The sequence below is a fragment of the Bubalus bubalis genome, chromosome 17, assembly GCF_019923935.1.
Source record: "Bubalus bubalis isolate 160015118507 breed Murrah chromosome 17, NDDB_SH_1, whole genome shotgun sequence".
Classification (NCBI taxonomy): domain Eukaryota; kingdom Metazoa; phylum Chordata; class Mammalia; order Artiodactyla; family Bovidae; genus Bubalus; species Bubalus bubalis.
In genome coordinates, this window is record NC_059173.1 from 32,122,374 (window position 1) to 32,141,709 (window position 19,336).

At 40.6% G+C, this 19,336-nt stretch overlaps 1 protein-coding gene across 2 annotated transcripts in view; it reads left to right on the forward strand.

The window, feature by feature from the left end:
• Nucleotides 1–19,336, forward strand: part of RXFP1 (relaxin family peptide receptor 1) — a 129,658-nt gene that overhangs the window by 45,486 nt on the left and 64,836 nt on the right. The window lies entirely within an intron of this gene.

A 19,336-nucleotide genomic window follows, 5' to 3' on the forward strand; every position in this document is an offset into this window, starting at 1 on the left:
AAAAACAATTTTCTAGCAGAAGGGGGGACATTTTTCTTAACAAAACCTTTTAAAAGATACATTCTTTAAAAAGTAGCTCCAAAAACCTCTCCTGTGTTCCCTTAAACAATTTAAACATTGGCACCAATAATAATTACTAAAGTAGAGAAATAAGTCAAACGGAATTAGTGACAAAATTTAGAGAACTCACTAAAAAAATGAAACAGCATCAAATAAATTAAACTAATTCCCCATGGATTGAACTACAATATAAACTGATTATACTTAGAAAGAACTATACTAAGCCATGCCCATGGGGCAACCCAAGATGGGTGGGTCATGGTGGAGAGATCTGACAGAATGTGGTCCACTGGAGAAGGGAATGGCAAACCACTTCAGTATTCTTGCCTTGAGAACCCCATGAACAGTATGAAAAGGCAAAATGATATAGGATACTGAAAGAGCAACTCCCCAAGGTCAGTAGGTGCCCAATATGCTCCTGGAGATCAGTGGAGAAATAATTCCAGAAAGAATGAAGGGATGGAGCCAAAGCAAAAACAATACCCAGCTGTGGATGTGACTGGTGATAGAAGCAAGGTCCGATGCTGTAAAGAGCAATATTGCATAGGAACCTGGAATGTCAGGTCCATGAATCAAGGCAAATTGGAAGTGGTCAAACAAGAGATGGCAAGAGTGAATGTCGACATTCTAGGAATCAGCGAACTGAAATGGACTGGAATGGGTGGATTTAACTCAGATGACCATTATATCTACTACTGTGGGCAGGAATCCCTCAGAAGAAACGGAGTAGCCATCATGGTCAACAAAAGAGTCCAAAATGCAGTACTTGGATGCAACCTCAAAAATGACAGAATGATCTCTGTTCGTTTCCAAGGCAAACCATTCAATATCACAGTAATCCAAGTCTATGCCCCAACCAGTAACGCTGAAGAAGCTGAAGTTGAACGGTTCTATGAAGACCTATAAGACCTTTTAGAACTAACACCCAAAAAAGATGTCCTTTTCATTATAGGGGACTGGAATGCAAAAGTAGGAAGTCAAGAAACACCTGGAGTAACAGGCAAATTTGGCCTTGGAATATGGAATGAAGCAAGGCAAAGACTAATAGAGTTTTGCCAAGAAAATGCACTGATCATAACATACACCCTCTTCCCACAACACAAGAAGACTCTACACATGGACATCACCAGATGGTCAACACCGAAATCAGATTGATTATATTCTTTGCAGCCAAAGATGGAGAAGCTCTATACAGTCAGCAAAAACAAGACCAGGAGCTGACTGTGGCTAAGACCATGAACTCCTTATTGCCAAATTCAGACTGAAATTGAAGAAAGTAGGGAAAACCACTAGACCATTCAGGTATGACCTAAATCAAATCCCTTAGGATTATACAGTGGAAGTGAGAAATAGATTTAAGGGCCTAGATCTGATAGATAGAGTGCCTGATGAACTATGGACTGAGGTTCGTGACATTGTACAGGAGACAGGGATCAAGACCATTCCCATGGAAAAGAAATGCAAAAAAGCAAAATGGCTGTCTCGGGAGGCCTTACAAATAGCTGTGAAAAGAAGAGAAGTGAAAAGCAAAGGAGAAAAGGAAAGATAGAAGCATCTGAATGCAGAGTTCCAAAGAATAGCAAGAAGAGATAAGAAGGCCTTCTTCAGCAATCAATGCAAAGAAACAGAGGAAAACAACAGAATGGGAAAGACTAGAGATGTCTTCAAGAAAATTAGAGATACCAAGGGAACATTTCATGCAAAGATGGGCTCAATAAAGGACAGAAATGGTATGGACCTAACAGAAGCAGAAGATATTAAGAAGAGATGGCAAGAATACACAGAAGAACTGTACAAAAAAGATCTTCACGACCCAGATAATCACGATGGTGTGGTCACTGACCTAGAGCCAGACATCCTGGAATGTGAAGTCAAGTGGGCCTTAGAAAGCATCAGTAGGAACAAAGCTAGTGGAGGTGACGGAATTCCAGTGGAGCTCTTTCAAAACCTGAAAGATGATGCTGTCAAAGTGCTGCACTCAATGCCAGCAAATTTGGAAAACTTAGCAGTGGCCACAGGACTGGAAAAGGTCAGTTTTCATTCCAATCCCAAAGAAAGGCAATGCCAAAGAATGCTGAAACTACTGCACAATTGCACTCATCTCACAGGCTAGTAAAGTAATGCTCAAAATTCTCCAAGCCAGGCCTCAGCAATACATGAACCATGAACTTCCAGATGTTCAAGCTGGTTTTAGAAAAGGCAGAGGAACCAGAGATCAAATTGCCAACATCTGCTGGATCATGGAAAAAGCAAAAGAGTTCCAGAAAAACATCTATTTCTGCTTTATTGACTATGCCAAAGCCTTTGACTGTGTGGATCACAATAAACTGTGGAAAATTCTGAAAGAGATGGGAATACCAGACCACCTGACCTGCCTCTTGAGAAATTTGTATGCAGGTCAGGAAGCAACAGTTAGAACTGGACATGGAACAACAGACTGGTTCCAAATAGGAAAAGGAGTACGTCAAGGCTGTATATTGTCACCCTGCTTATTTAACTTATATGCAGAGTACATCATGAGAAACGCTGGACTGGAAGAAACACAAGATGGAATCAAGATTTCCAAGAGAAATATCAATAACCTCAGATATGCAGATGACACCACCCTGATGACAGAAAGTGAAGAGGAACTAAAAAGCCTCTTGATGAAAGTGAAAGTGGAGAGTGAAAAAGTTGGCTTAAAGCTCAACATTCAGAAAACGAAGATCATGGCATCTGGTCCCATCACTTCACGGGAAATAGATGGGGAAACAGTGGAAACACTGTCAGACTTTATTTTGGGGGGCTCCAAAATCACTGCAGATGGTGACTGCAGCCATGAAATTAAAAGACGCTTACTCCTTGGAAGGAAAGTTATGACCAACCTAGATAGCATATTCAAAAGCAGAGACATTACTTTGCCAACAAAGTTCTGGCTAGTCAAGGCTATGGTTTTTCCTGTGGTCATATATGGATGTGAGAGTTGGACTGTGAAGAAAGCTGAGTGCCGAAGAATTGATGCTTTTGAACTGTGGTGTTGGAGAAGACTCTTGAGAGTCCCTTGGACTGCAAGGAGATCCAACCAGTCCATTCTGAAGATCAGCCCTGGGATTTCTTTGGAAGGAATGATGCTAAAGCTGAAACTCCAGTACTTTGGCCACCTCATGCGAAGAGTTGAGTCATTGGAAAAGACTCTGCTGCTGGGAGGGATTGGGGGCAGGAGGAGAAGGGGACGACAGAGGATGAGATGGCTGGATGGCATCACTGACTTGATGGACGTGAGTCTGAGTGAACTCCGGGAGTTGGTGATGGACAGGCAGGCCTGGCGTGCTGCGATTCATGGGGTCGCAAAGAGTTGAACACAACTGAGCGACTGAACTGAATTGATTACTTTTGTATTATCACAGATATTTTAAACAAAAAAGCCTTATTTGGCAATAAGGTCCCATTCTCTTAGAAAACCTATAAAAAAGAATATAAAATATTAAAAAATAAAATATCTCAGTACAACAAGCATAAGATATCAAATCACTGAACATTTTGCATGGACCAATGCATGAACAAATTTTAATCAAGTTTTTGATATAAACTGTCAAAAATTTTCAGTTGAATTCACAGAGATCCCTTTCTTTATAAAATATTTGGGTAATACAGAATTTATATATATATATGTCTACTAGAAGGTTATGATGAAGTTCACATCTTTTTCATTCTATCCCAGGTATTGTTTACATTTGACTGGACTCCAAACCAGTGAAGTCCTAGACAAAATTGATTGTATCATTTTTATAACTTTGATCCTTTCTGATAAATTCCAACATGGAAATGTACAAACTACTCTCATTCATGCATTATTTGGGGAAATTTCCCTGGTGGTCCAGTGATTTCACTCCCATGCGGGCATGTGTTCAATGCCTGGTCAGGAAACTAAGATTCCCACATGCCATGAGACATAGTCAAAAAAAGAGGGGAAGGAAATTATTTTCGTTCATTTCAAATTGAATTTCCTAACTTTGCAGTAAAAATAAAACATTAAAATAGCATCAGCTTCACAGATGCTTTGCACTTTATTGATTATACCCAGATTTTTATGTTAAAGAAACTCTTTGCATTTCCAGATTAGAATTTACCAGCAGTTCTTCTGTACTATAAATAAATGGCAATACAAAGAAGGCTCCTCATCACAGTCACACTCACCCAACTTCATCCTCCTTGGAGACAGGTTGAATCACTCTACCATGAAGAGCCAAGTTCAGATGCTCACCTCTGTAGACTCAGAGCATCGGCCCTGCTCTGCACTTTAGCAGCCTAGTCTACAGGAGAAAGACAAAAACTTGGTTCCTCTGTTTCCATATTTGTATTTCTTTGCTCTACAGGGAAAATGGAAGCTTTCTCTAATACATTTTGCATGATGCAGGAGGTTAGCCTGCACTAAAAACTGATGTCCACTCAGAACCTCAGAATGTGATCTTACATGGAAATAGGGTCCTTGTAGATATAATGAAGTTGAGGAGTTTCTGGTTTCCCCTGGTGCAGCCCAGGCAGACCCTTCTCCCCTCCCTTTCTGGTTCAAATCTCTTGTCCAGTCCAGGAAGAGCAAAGCCTAGCTCTTCTTTTTGTTTTTCCACAATCATTGTCAATGCTCAAACCTGGGCCTTTGGCAATTAAATACTAAAAATTTGATTCCTTTGTTTCCTGCAGACATCTGCTTCGTTTCTTCTCCAAGGCAATAAAAGTGGAAAATTCTAGCCTCTTGTTACAGGAAAAGGGCAGAGTGCAAGGCATTCAAGGGAAAGGAAACTAACATCCCAAATATTTGGGTGTCACTGGCTGGCACTAATCTATAAGAATTAGATAAACAGTATTTATTTATGGGTATGATGGTGATAATATATACCTTTTAATAGGCTTATAAGAATGCTTGAAGTGTATTCAAGGATTCTTTTAATTTTTAATTGGGCCTTCATTTAAAATTCTAAGTTGCTAAATATTCCTTCCTTTCTTCAATATAGCTTTTTACAGAGCTGTCAGAACGATGGCAATGCCAATCTATTTGATGTAGAACTTAGTGTTCTCATTTTAGACTATTTCATCAGAGTTGTGAGTTTGTCTTTTTTAAGGCTAACAACACAGGAGGAAAAGTGACACACATCATAAATACACTAACCGATAAATAACCATTCGTTGTATGCTCAAAAATGGCTGTTTTTCTGTTTATTATTCTCAAAATAGCATTAGAGAAACCTAAGTAGCTGAACCCTTGGCTTTTCTATAAATACAAACCTTTTTAAAACCTCAAATATGTTTATCTATGTTTATCCAACAATTCTTCAAAGTTTGAGTTAACTACACAAAGACTCTCAGCTTAGAATGCTTCCTTTGAGATAGGACACAAAAGGCAGTTTCTGTAGTGGTTCAATTTCCTTTAAAATATCCCCACAATAATATCACACTCAGTTTCTTCAAAGAGTTGCCCCTAAAGGTACTCAGAAATAGAGTCACAGATGTAGAAAACAAGCTTACGGTTATCAAAGGGGAAAAGGGTGGGGGGTAAATTGAAAGATTGGGACTGGCAACTGATACCCTATTGATATAATAGATAACAGGGAACTATACTCAATACTCGGGAGAAGGCAATGGCACCCCACTCCAGTACTCTTGCCTGGAAAATCCCATGGACGGAGGAGCCTGGTAGGCTGCAGTCCATGGGGTCACTAAGAGTCGGACACGACTGAGTGACTTCACTTTCACTTTTCACTTTCATGCATTGGAGGAGGAAATGGCAGCCCACTCCAGTGTTCTTGCCTGGAGAATCCCAGGGATGGGGGAGCCTGGTGGGCTGCCATCTATGGGGTCACACACAGTCAGACACGACTGAAGCAACTTCGCAGCAGCATACTCAATACTCAATACTATACTCAATACTCTGTAATGGGAAAAGAACCTTTTAAAAAGAGTGGATATGTGTATACATATACACTGATTCACTATGCTGTACACCTAAAACTAACACAACATTGTAAATCAACTATACTTAACAGAAATTAATTTAAAAATAAAAAAGGAAACTGTAAACAAGATGAAAAGACAACCCTCTGAATGGAAGAAAACAATTGCAAATGAAACAACTGGCAAAGAATTAATCTTCAAAACACACAAGCAGCTCATGCATCTCAGTATCAGAAAAACAAACAACCCAATCAAAAAGTGGCCGGAAGACCTAAACAGACATTCTCTGTAGAAGACATACAGATAGAAAATAAACACATGAAAAGATGCTCAACATTACTCATTATTCAGTTCAGTTCAGTCACTCAGTCGTGTCTGACTCTTTGCGACCCCATGAATTGCAGCACGCCAGGCCTCCCTGTCCATCACCAACTTCCGGAGTTCACTCAAATTCACATCCATCAAGTCGGTGATGCCATCCAGCCATCTCATCCTCTGTCGTCCCCTTCTCTTCCTGCCCCCAATCCCTCCCAGCATCAGAGTCTTTTCCAATGAGTCAACTCTTTGCATGAGGTGGCCAAAGTACCAGAGTTTCAGCTTTAGCGCCATTCCTTCAGAGAAATGCACATCAAAACTACAATGAGGTATCACCTCACACCCACTAGAATGGCCATCACCAAAAAAATCTACAAAGAATAAATGCTGGAGAGGATGTGGAGAAAAGGGAACCCTCTTGTATTGTTGGTGGGAATGTAAATTGATACAGCCACTATGGAAGACTGTATGGAGATTCCTTAAAAAACTAAGAATAAAACTACCATATGACCCAGCAATCCCACTACTGGGCATATACCCTGAGAAAACCGTTATTGAAAAGACACATGTACCTCAGTGCTCATGGCAGCACTATTTACAATAGCCATAACATGGAAGCAACCTAGATGTTCATTGGCAGATGAATGGATAAAGAAGTTGTAGTACATGTATACAATGGCATATTACTCAGCAATAAAAAGGAACACATTTGAGTCAGTTATAATGAGGTGGATGAACCTAGAGCTTGTTGTACAAAGTAAGTCAGGAAGAGAAAAACAAATATCACATATTAATGCATACATATGTGATCTAGAAAAATGGTACTGATGAACCTATTTGTAGGGCAGGAATAGAAATACATAGAAAACATACTTATGTATCTGGTGTGGGGGGAGGAAGGACAGGGTGGGAAGAATTGAGAGTAGCATTGACATGTACACATTGTGCATATGTGTTAGTCGCTCAATTGTGTCCGACTCTTTGCAACCCCATGGACTGTAGCCCCCCAAGCTCCCCGGTCCATGGACTTCTCCAGGCAAGAATACTGGAGTGGGTAGCCATTCCCCTTCTCCAGGGGATCCTCCCAATATGTAAAATAGATAGCCAGTGGGAAACTGTTCTGTGAGCACAGAGTACTCAACTCGGTGCTCTGTGACAACCTAGAGGGGTAGGTTGGGGTGAGGGTGGAGGGGAGGTTCAGAAGGGAGGGGATATGTGTGTTCTTGTGACTGATTCATGTTGTTGTGTGGCAGAAGCCAACACAATATTATAAAGCAATTATCCTTCAATTAAAATAAATTTAAAAATAAAGGTACCCACAAAGAGGCATACCCATTTCATCCAGTGAACTATTGTCATTCAAATTCAAGGAGCTCTCACACTACTGGTTTGATGAATTGGTCTATCTGACCAGGTGAAGGTCAGATCTAAATACCCCAAGGTCTATTCTAATGGCCCAGGACGCTTCTACTCTAGGAATCATTATTTCCTGAGAAAAAGATGCTCCCCTGTGTTCCCCAGAATGGGTGCTGAGAATTGAGGAAGTATATGAAATCAAGAATGTTCCAATTGGCATAAATCTAAACTGAATTAACTAACCACTTATTCATCTATTCTGGCTTTCCTGGTTGGCTCAGACGGTAAAGAATATGCCTGCAATGCAGGAGAGCCAAGTTCAATCCCTGTGTTGGGAAGATCCCCTGGAGAAGAGAATGGCTACCCACTCCAGTATTCTTGCCTGGGTAATCCCATTGACAGAGGAGCCTGACTGGCTACAGTACATGGGGTCGTGAAGAGCTGGACATCACTGACCGAATAACACTTCTTTCATCCATTCATCAATAAGACTACATTGTAGGCAATAGGATTTATGCCTTCAGTTTCATAAGACAGAGGCACAGATCCCTCAACTTTTGAATATTCAAAATCCCTACTTGAAAGGAACCCAGGAGTGGCCCCTGCAAACCTACAGGATGGTTTGGAAAGTGTGCTCCAACACAGGTGGTCCCACAGGCTGGTGAAAAATGCAGAGTCCTGAGCTCCACCCCCAGAGACATTGCTCCAGTACATAGGAGCAGGGCCCATAAATTTACATCTTGGGTATATAGCACACTTGTTAAAGGTTTGAAATGACTCACTTCCTGATCCAGACAATTTTATTACCAAATTCAGAACCTATTGAAAGTGATTTATTAGCCTAGAGCAGTGATTTTCAAACATGAGCAGAAATCAGATCAGCTGGAGGGCTTGTTAAAATACAGAAACATGGGCCCCATCTACAGAGTTTCTAATTGAAACCCCTCACATAGGGTTCAAGAATTTGCTTTTCTTTGAAGTTCCCAAGTGACGCTGAAGCTACTTATCCTGGATCTGCACTCTGAAAACCACTCAACTAGACATGGCTTGTGCAAATGAAAAGCAAACACTTCCCAAAAGTTATTAAAAGATGGTGCTATGAAAGGGTTGGGCTTCCCTGCTGGCTCAGATGTTAAGAATCTGCTTGCAATGCAGAAGACCTGGGTTTGATCCCTGGGTTGGGAAGATCCCCTGGAGAAGGGAATGGCAACCGACTCCAGTGTTTTTGCTCAGAAAATTCCATGGACAGAGGAACCTGGCGGGCTACAGTCCATGAGGTCGCAAAGAGTCAGACGTGACTGAGCAGCTAGCGCTTTCACTTCACTTTCATAAAAGGGTTCAACAAAATTAAAGTTATTTCTTTGAGCCTGAGTTCTCCTTTCATCATATTAACCTGAATTATTAATTCCAAGCAGGGGTACAGGATTCCCAAGCATATTAAGCCACAGAACTCTCTTCTCAAGGAGAATCCTGGAAAACTGTTTGAGGACAACCTAATACAGCATCGTGGCAAATTATGCAGTGCCTTCAAGAAACTTAGACCTTTCTCACCTCCCTCCAGACCTCATCTCTTGACACCCCCTCCACCCCACCCCTGACACCAAGGATACCAGGGAATCAGAGCGTGGAGGAGAGAGATGTGCGCTCCAGAATTCAAGTGTATGAGTCTCACCTACTTTTCCATAAAACTAAATTGTAACTAATATTTGATGCTGATGAAATAATAATTTACTGTTTTATGTAATTTATGAGAGCTAGTAACAGTCATATTTTAACTATATTAAAAGTACCTTAGAAGTCACTGAGGCAATAAAAATACATAGGCTAAGATTAATTCCTATCATATTCTGAGATAAAATGCATATATAAATAGTCACAGTATGAAGCAGATTATAATAAGTGTAACAAGACATATGAGTAGTGTGCCCTTAAATTATAGACCACTTGCATTAACCTTATTAACAATCAGCAACTTTACTAAGGAAAGGAACCTGCTCATTCTGATTGACAGACTTTTTCCACTGCTAAATCTAACTCTTCTCCACAGCAATGTGAGAAGTGCTCTAATCAGAGAACATTCCATAATTAGTTCTCCCAAAACTTGCTGGAAGAACCCCCAAGGCATTGATAGAAAATATAGACCTCCAGACCCCCTACTGACCAAATAAATCAGAATCTCCAATAGAGAAAGAAGCCTGGAAATGTGTGTTTTTGTTAAGAGCCCCAGTTCCCAAGTTTTACTATAATATAAGAGAAACTGGGTTTTCTCTGAAGTGTCTTTCAGGACAGAGACCCATTCATTCATTCATTCATTGAATTAATAAATACTTATTAATGCAGCATGCAAGACCATGTTTTTCTTGGTCTATGGCATTCATTTTTATTCAGAGCATCATTACATGTTTTTAGCTTTAAAAAACTATTTTTAGTAAATACATATATATCTGATCAACAGTGTTCATATTTCACTACCCACACATACAGGAAACCATATACCCTAACACAGCATCCTCTTAGTACCATGCAGTTTACTCCATGATGCTTCAAGAAACACCAGAGAATCCATTTCAGTGGGATCATAACTAAAGCATGAAAAACCACTCTGCTCACTGTCTCATACATCCTTAAAATATGAAGGATATAGGATTTAAAATATAGAAACACATATGCCAAAAGCTGTTTTCTTAAAAATGCTAACTTTCCAACTTTGCAATTTTGGCTACGTTTTCTATTCCTACCTTCTGGTGAGAGGAAGTAATGGGTGGGAAGAAGAAAATGCTTTGGGAAGGCAGGAAGGAAGGTAAATGTTAATTATGAAAAAGCTTGTTTGTTTGAAGATGTTACTATTCAAAAAGAGAACTCCCTACAAAATATATGCTCTGACTTAGGGAAATGTTATATAAGCCGTCTTGTCCTCTTTCCTCTGCATTCTCAAATTCCACATCACCTCTCTTTCTCTTTTCCCTCTCTTTTTTGTGCACTCTTGCTCTCGCGCACGCGCGCTCTCTCTCTCTCTCTCTCTCTCTCTCGTGTGTGTGTGTGTGTGTGTGTGTTGAGGTAGAATAAGATAGAAAAGGAGAGAAAAGATAAGATTAGAAAGGGACAGAGCAAAGAAGCAGTATAAGTAACTACATTACTTAGATTTGTTGGACTAAATTGTTACAAATACACCATGCTTGGTGAACCCCTTTAGAACAGAAGGGCGAGGAAGTGATGCTGAAGGACAAAGCATTAGGAAAGGCTACTAATGCCCCTGATGTGAAGCACTGCCCCAGCTATTAATGGTAAAAGTGCCGCAAAATGAAACAGTTCAGTTGTAAAATCTCAGTTAAATATAGCACCTGCTGAAGAACCAGAGCAAAGGAAAAGCAACATCTACTGCCTGTCATCCAAGCTTCCCGGCTTATGAATGTCATAGCGGCAGTGAGACGCCACCGGTGGAAGCAAGCCTGGCTCTGCCATGCTGTCACGTCACCTGAGTCCCATCGCTGTGTGCTGAGGTCCGGGTGGATGGGTCAGGACAGGAACGTGAGCATGGGAGCACCTCCCCTGCCCCAGACAGGCCCTGGCAGCCTGCGAGGTTGAGTCATTCAGACTTCCACCCTCCAGCTATAGATACAAAAAAAACTCTTCTATAGAATAATCAGTGCCTTGACACATCCAGAGCCAAATGACTTCTCTTACCCACGTGTTTTATTTGTAACATTTATAAATGTATAAAATTCAATAACATTAGTATGAAAATTCAGTCAGTCAGTTCAGTCGCTCAGTCATGTCCAACTCTTTGCAACCCCATGAACCGCAGCACGCCAGGCCTCCCTGTCCATCACCAACTCCCAGAGTTCACCCAAACTCGTGTCCATTGAGTCGGTGATGCCATCCAACCATCTCATCCTCTGTCAACCCCTTTTCCTCCTGCCTTCAATCTTTCCCAGCACCAGGGTCTTTTCCAATGACTCGGTTCTTTGCATCAGGTGGCCAAAGTATTGGAGTTTCAGCTTCAGCATCAGTCCTTCCAATGAACACCCAGGACTGATCTCCTTTATGATGGACTGGTTGGATCTCCCTGCAGTCCAAGGGACTCTCAAGAGTCTTCTCCAAGAGTCTTCTCCAACACCACAGTAGGAAAATTAATCTACTTTAAAATTTTTTTTAGTTATACCTTGCATGCATGCTTAGTCACTTCAGTTATGTCGAAACTGTGCGACCCCATGGACAATAGCCCACCAAGCTCCTCTGTCCATGGGATTCTCCAGGCAAGAATACTGTAGTGCGTTGCTGTGCCCTCCTCCAGGGGATCTTCCTGACCCAGGGATCGAATTCACGTCTTTTAAGTCTAACTTGCGTTGGCAGGCAGGTTCTTTACCACCAGCACCGCCTGGGAAACCCAGTTATACCTTAATGATTCACAGTACTTCCATTGATTCCATGGCTAACAGTAATGATGAACTTAATTGCTATTTAATAACAGCTTCTGATTATCGTTTAGATGAATTTTTGTATAATCCACACAGTGCTGATGTAAGAGCCTGTAGAATGGAAGTGAAACAGGCAATAGAACAATATGTAACAGCGACAGTTACATATTTCAAAGCAATGTCATATAAAAGCTAAAATTTCTGTAAGAAGAATATAAACTGACTAAATCATATTTGGGGCTTAGAAATGATTACAATAATTTTATTATTTTAATCCTTCAGTTAGTTTTAATAATTCTTTTTCTTAGATCACTTAAACTTCTCAGAATCAGTTTTTCCATCTGTAAGTGGAGCTGGCAATAATGACCAAATAGAGATACAATGAGAATAAAATAAAAGTAGTAATACAGTATAGTATGTACTTGCTAAGTGCCAGTTCTCTCAGTGTTAAGAGCTAATATTCAACTTCTCTGTTAAAAAATCAGAGAATTTAAATTTCTCACAGTATCATCCTTTCTTTTTTTTTTTCCAGAATTTATTTATTTATTTATTTTTAATTTTATTTTATTTTTAAACTTTACATAATTGTATTAGTTTTGCCAAACATCAAAATGAATCCGCCACAGGTATACATGTGTTCCCCAACCTGAACCCTCCTCCCCCCTCCCTCCCCATACCATCCCTCTGGGTCGTCCCAGTGCACCAGCCCCAAGCATCCAGTATCGTGCATCGAACCTGGACTGGCAACTCGTTTCATACATGATATTTTACATGTTTCAATGCCATTCTCCCATCTGAAGACACAAACTCAGTTTTTAAAAGTAAAAACTTGCCTAAAAAAATCAAATGCAGCTAGCTCAGGGAAGAGCAACAACCCAATGTCGTAGACTTCAAAACCTGACAACCAAGGAAAGAAATAGATGGTTTCTGGAGCCCAGTAGAGCAGAGCATTCTGCAAGGCTCCTGACTCCACCCCCAGAACCCATATGGGCAATGCAGTAAAATGCTGGAAATTATCCCCACCATTCCTGCAGGGAGCCCACTGAACCAAACCACACTGAAGTGCCTGGGTTCAGAAAAAGAAAATCACTGCTTTGTTCTCACTCATGAGATTCCACCTGAGTTCCCCCATATGGTTAAATATCCAGTGCCACTTAAACCATGTTTTAATTTAATAATTAAATCAGTCTCTATATCCATCAAGCTCTCATACAAGAAACTCAAGGTATGTCAAACAGAAATTGGATGCTTACAAAATTCTCACACAGGCTGGAAACGTAGGCATCAGCAAAGCCCCTACGATAGCCCCTAAATAGCCACTGAATCCAGGAGCACAGCACCAATGCTCCTCTCCAGAGATGGAGACACCCCTGGTCACATTCCCAATGCCCTACCACTGCCACCACCGCTTCTTAATGCTACTTCTCTGTTTAGACAGAAGAGCAGGAAAATGACTACTACCTCTCTTCTACCAACCAAACTATGTGTGAAAGTCGCTCAGTCGTGTCCGACTCTTTGCAACCCCATGGATTATACAGTCCATGGAATTCTCCAGGTCAGAATACAGGAATGGGTAGCCTTTCCCTTCTCCAGGGGATCTTCCCAACCTAGGGATAGAACCCAGGTCTCCCACCTTGAAGGCAGATTCTTTACCAACTGAGCTACTAGGGAAGCCCAAAATATGTGTGAGTGCATCCCAAATTCTGGCTGTAATGGAGATGTAAAATGCTGTAAGCTTTTCAGGCCTTGCTCTGCAAAAACACACCAGTGAAAGCTGTTGTCAAATGGAAGTTGAAAGGGTCAATCTACAGTATCCGCTACGGATCTGTTGCAGCCCTGCAATGCAACGGTCATGTCCCTCATACTCTATCCCTTCAGTGACTTGTCATCCACACACATCCGTTGCTCAACTTTATTTAGCCGAAGACAACATTGAATTCAGATTTCAATCAACAATCTGCAAACTCTAGCTTGAGCTAGCAGACTGAATTCAGAAACCCATATTAACCCACTTTGCCCTACCTAGAGTCCCTCCTCCTGGTGCAGTGCTCTCGGAAACTGTGCTCACACAAATTCCCTATGTTCCTGCCATTATCAAAGAGCAAGATCTTCTGTGATGTCAATCTTCTCTTCTTAGCTCCAAATGCTGCATGTCTTCTGGGATGGGCTGTAAGTTGGAAGACAAGGAAGCATGGTCATAAAGGGGCCTGAGGAAAGCTGGCAAGTTATTTTCCTCAAGTAAAGGCAATGCCAAAGAAATGTTCAAACTACCACACAATTGAACTCATCTCACACGCTACCAAAGCAATGCTCAAAATCCTCCAAGCCAGGCTTCAACAATATTTCAACCAAGAACTTCCAGATGTTTGAGCTGGATTTAGAAAAGGCAGAGGAACCAGAGATCAAATTCCCAACATCCGTTTAATCATTGAAAAAGCAAGACAGTTCTAGAAAAACTACTACTTCTGCTTTATTGACTACACCAAAGTCTTTGATTGTGTGGATCACAACAAACTGTGGAAAATTCTGAAAGAGATGGGAATATCAGACTACCTGACCTGCCTCCTGAGAAATCTGTATGCAGGTCAAGAAGCAACAGTTAGAACTGGACATGAAATAAGAGACTGGTTCCAAATCGGGAAAGGAGTATGTCAAGGCTGTATATTGTCACCCTGCTTATTTAACTTATATGCAGAATACATCATGTGAAATGCCAGACTAGATGAAGCACAAGCTGGAATCAAGATTACCAGGAAAATATCAATAACCTCAGATATGCAGATGACACCACCTCTATGGCAGAAAATGAAGAGAAACTAAAGAGTCCCTTGATGAAAGTGAAAGAGACGAGTGAAAAAGTTGGCTTAAAACTTAACATTCAGAAAACTAAAATCATGGCATCTGGTCCCATCACTTCATGGCAAATATATGGGGAAACAATGGAAACACTGAGAGACTTTATTTGGGGTGGGGTTCCAAAATCACTGCAGATGGTGACTGCAGCCATGAAATTAAAAGACACTTGATCCTTGGAAGAAATGCTGTGATCAACCTAGACAGAACATTAAAAAGCAGAGACATTACTTTGCCAACAAAGGTCCGTCTAGTCAAAGCTATGGTTTTTCCAGTAGTCATGTATGGATGTGAGAGTTGGACTATAAACAAAGCTGAGTACCAAAGAATTTCAGCTTTTGAACTGTGGTGTTGGAGAAGACTCTTGAGAGTCCCTTGAACTGCAAGGAGATCCAACCAGTCCATCCTAAACGAAATCAGTCCTGAATATTCATTGGAAGGACTGATGCTGAGGCTGAAACTCCAATACTTTGGCCACCTGATGCAACGAACTGACTCATTGGAAAAGACCTTGATGCTGGGAAAGATTGAGGGCAGGAGGAAAAAGGGGTGACAGAGAATGAAATGGTTGGATGGCATCACCAACTTGATGGACAGGAATTTGAGCAAGCTCCAGGAGTTGGTGATACAGGGAGGCCTGGCATGCTGCAGTCCATGGGGTCCAAAGAGTCGGACACGATTAAGTGACTGGACTGAACTGAACTAGCAAGCCTCCAACAAACAAGTAACCTCATCGGACAGGGGAAGGCAGCTGCTTATGCTGGCCAGGGAGCTTCAGTGGGATGGGGATTTGGGGGGATGCAAATTCAATTGAACATGCTCAAATGTCTCACTACAATTCCCAGGGTCCCTCTCTTTTCAAATCAGAGTCCTAGTGTTCACTTTAAAGATAGGACAAGGGCTTCCCTTGTGGCTCAGTGGTAAAGAATCCGCCTGCCAATGCAGGAGACATGAGTTCGATCCCTGATCTGGGAAGGTCCCACATGCCACAGAGAAGCTAAACCCATGAATCAAATATTGAGCTTCTGCTCTAGAACCATAGAACCACGACTTCTGAGCCCATGTGCCATAATTACCGAAGCCCACATGCCTTACAGTGTGTGCTCTGCAACGAGGGAAGCCACAGCAATGAGAAGCTCACACACAACTAGAGAAAAGCCTGTGCACAGCAACAAAGACCCAGAGCATTCAAAAATAAATAAAAGAAAGGACAAAATGTGAATTCAGCTAATGTTGTAACCTGAGCAACCCATTAGATTTGAGTCCTATCTGAGTCCTAAGGTCCCAAAAGATAAAAAGTTATTTAGGGTAGTTATGGCAGCTCCTTGATTCTCTGAACCTTCTTGAGTTAATGACGTCATTTTCTGAGATTGTTATTTTCTCTCTTTAATCTCTCCAGGGCTATCCTCATAGTCATTTCATTCCACAACACTTGACATTTCTCATTTTCATTCTGATGAGTTACCATAGCAACTGCTTTGCCAGAGTTTATCTTTTAAAGAGGCACATAGTCCAGGAAGCCATAAGTGATCATTTAAACAACATTTTTTGTCACAGTGTGCCATAGACCATGAGAGTACAATTTTCTAATAGTAATAGGACTGTTGTTATCTTCAAAACCATTCAGGTCAGATAATCAATCCAATGTTATTATCCTTGAGATCGTTATCTGCAACCCCTTCTGGAAGGAGAAAACAGAAACCACTCTGGAGTTTGGGAGGCTTAAGAAAAAAAAGAGGTTTCACATAGAGAAGAATGTATTTATAGAATCATTATCAAGAACATAGAAGCAGGAGTGGGGAAAACACTACTATATTTGCAAGCCCAAGATTAAGAAGCATCCATGATGGCTCGTCAGCTCTTTACCCAGGAAGCTGGGACCATGGTAACTATCCCACCTGCAATAGGTACCCATAAGATGGAGTCTACAGACTTCCAGTGTCACATAGAGTGCATCCCACTGGTAGAAATATATCTGTAAGAACTGAACTTCCTGGGGTCTGGAAAATATAGAACTAAGTTACCAGCTTCTGAAGAATGAGAAAGCATTCTAAACTGAATGGTGAGAGAGTAAAAAAAAAAAAAAAAAAGGATGCATTAAATCTTCACAGTTGCAACAAGCTACCGTCTCTATTCACCTAAACAAACTCAGTCTTTCAAGTTTCCTTCACTTCCTCCTGTTACTCTACTCACAATGTCAAGGGTCAGCGAGGCACTTTGACCTGGTTCCTGGTTGTTCAGACACTGGGATTTGCTGTTTCTGGGTGTATCTTTTGTCCATCCAATTACTGGCACTCAGTTGGAGTCTCAAGCTGATGTCTGCAGATGGTAAACTTGAGGTCCATCAATCATCTCCTTCTGAGATATCATAATGATATCATTAAGATATCATAAAAATATCATTGGGATATCATTATACTGCCTTGCTACTTGTGTTTATTTTGAAATCCTTCATAATAAAGAAGTGTTCAAACTAATAAGTAATACTAAAGGATGGAAACAGCTATAAATACAATCTTTAAATAGCATCTCTTCTTTCCAATTTATTTTTAGTGAAACTTTAAAAGGAAGCCTGGTTTTACAAGCATACATGACACTTATGTTAGAATACCTTGCCTTTCCCAAATGTAATCTTCATGAAAGAGTTAATGAGCCATGGAAAATAAGAAAATAACCTGGAGATGGAGGAAAACTGTACAAGTTATATTTAATCAGATAAGAGCACATTCAAAAAATTTTCTGACTTGAGCAGACCATTCACCAATCCAGAAAATTTAGGAGAAATAGCAAGATTATATGGAGAAAGATAATGAGTTCCATTTGGTGAATGTTGTATTCAAGGTGCTTGTAGTGAGCAGGCTCCATGTTACACAAGATAAAGTGCAGGCTGGAAACATAATTTGGAAGTCTTCTGATTAGAAGGAAAACCATGGATGAGGTTAGGTTCACCAAATCCAGGCAAAGTTGCACTATCTAGACTCAAGCTCAGGTTTGAATTATACATACGCAGCAGAAATAACTTATAAAATAGATGCTTAAATTTAATCCTAACTTACATAAGATAAACTTTTATCACTTCTATCACCTGTCTATATGTTTGAAAGTTAGTGTTAGTCCCTCAGTCATGTCTGACTCTTTGCAACCCCAGGATCCTCTGTCCATGGAATTCTCCAGGCAAGAATACTGGAGTGGATAACCATTCCTTTCTCCAGGGGATATTCCCCATCCAGGGATTGAACTCGGGTCTCTTGTTTATGCATCCTTAAAGAGTCCCAACAGCATCCTGAAAAAAGCTTGGTACCTTTGGGAAGGATCCCCTTTAAACCCATCCCCAGCCTGCCATGGGATAGGGCTGGTACCCTCTGCAGATGGTACAGAGAAGCTGCTCCTGCACCCCAGCTCACATCCTTTCCATCTCATGACTGGCCTCATGGTCTCAGGTTCAAAAATAACTGCAAGTTCATGAGGAATTTCGTGAGGAAAAATTATTTTTTCCCTCCCACCAAATGAAGATTTTTTTTTTCACTAATTTTGGTCTCTTTTTTTTTTTTAATTCCAGCAATCTGTATTTTCTCATCATTTAACATGGAATCCAGAAATTTGAACAAGAACTTTGACAGGCTCAGGAAATAAAACACTTAGAACAGCAAACAAAACTGGATAAGAAATTTTAGTTCAAACTGATCAAATTGACAACAAAATAACATCACATTAAAGGTCTGGGTTGATTTCATTGGGCCATATTAAAAGACACTGTGAAATTCCTGATTAACGAGACAAGAGTTTCATATCAAAATCAGAAAATACAGATGAGAAAATATGTAAGCATTCAGAGGATAATCACTCGACACTATCCATGATACCACAGTGCCTTAAAAAAAAGAATGAGATCATGCTGGTCATGTTATTTTTTCTTTTTCTATTTAACAACTATGGCCGTCCATCTCCAGCATCAGTCTAACATGAGTGAAGAGACTGAGGGAAGTTAAAATGAAGATGCTAAGAACAGTGTGCTGTGTTTCAGTACATCAAAAGTACTGTTTGTTACAGTTATATTTAAAAGAGATAATACAGAAGGACTTATAGCACATGAAACTGTTCAATATGCTGTAAAAACCTAAATGGGAAAAGAATTTGAAAAGGGACAGATACATGTATATGTATAACTGAATTACTTTGCTGTACACGTGAATCTAACACAACATTGTAAATCAACTTTACTCCAATATAAAATTAAAAATGTGTGGCTCAAGCACTGCTTGGTGAAGAATCACCTCTAGTGCCTATTGAAACCAGAGATTAGGGGACCTATGAAATCAGGATCTCTAGGTGAGGGGCCAGAAATTCTCCTTGTTGACAAGCTCCCAGATGATCTTTCTCTGTTTGTCGATCACTCATTTCTTATT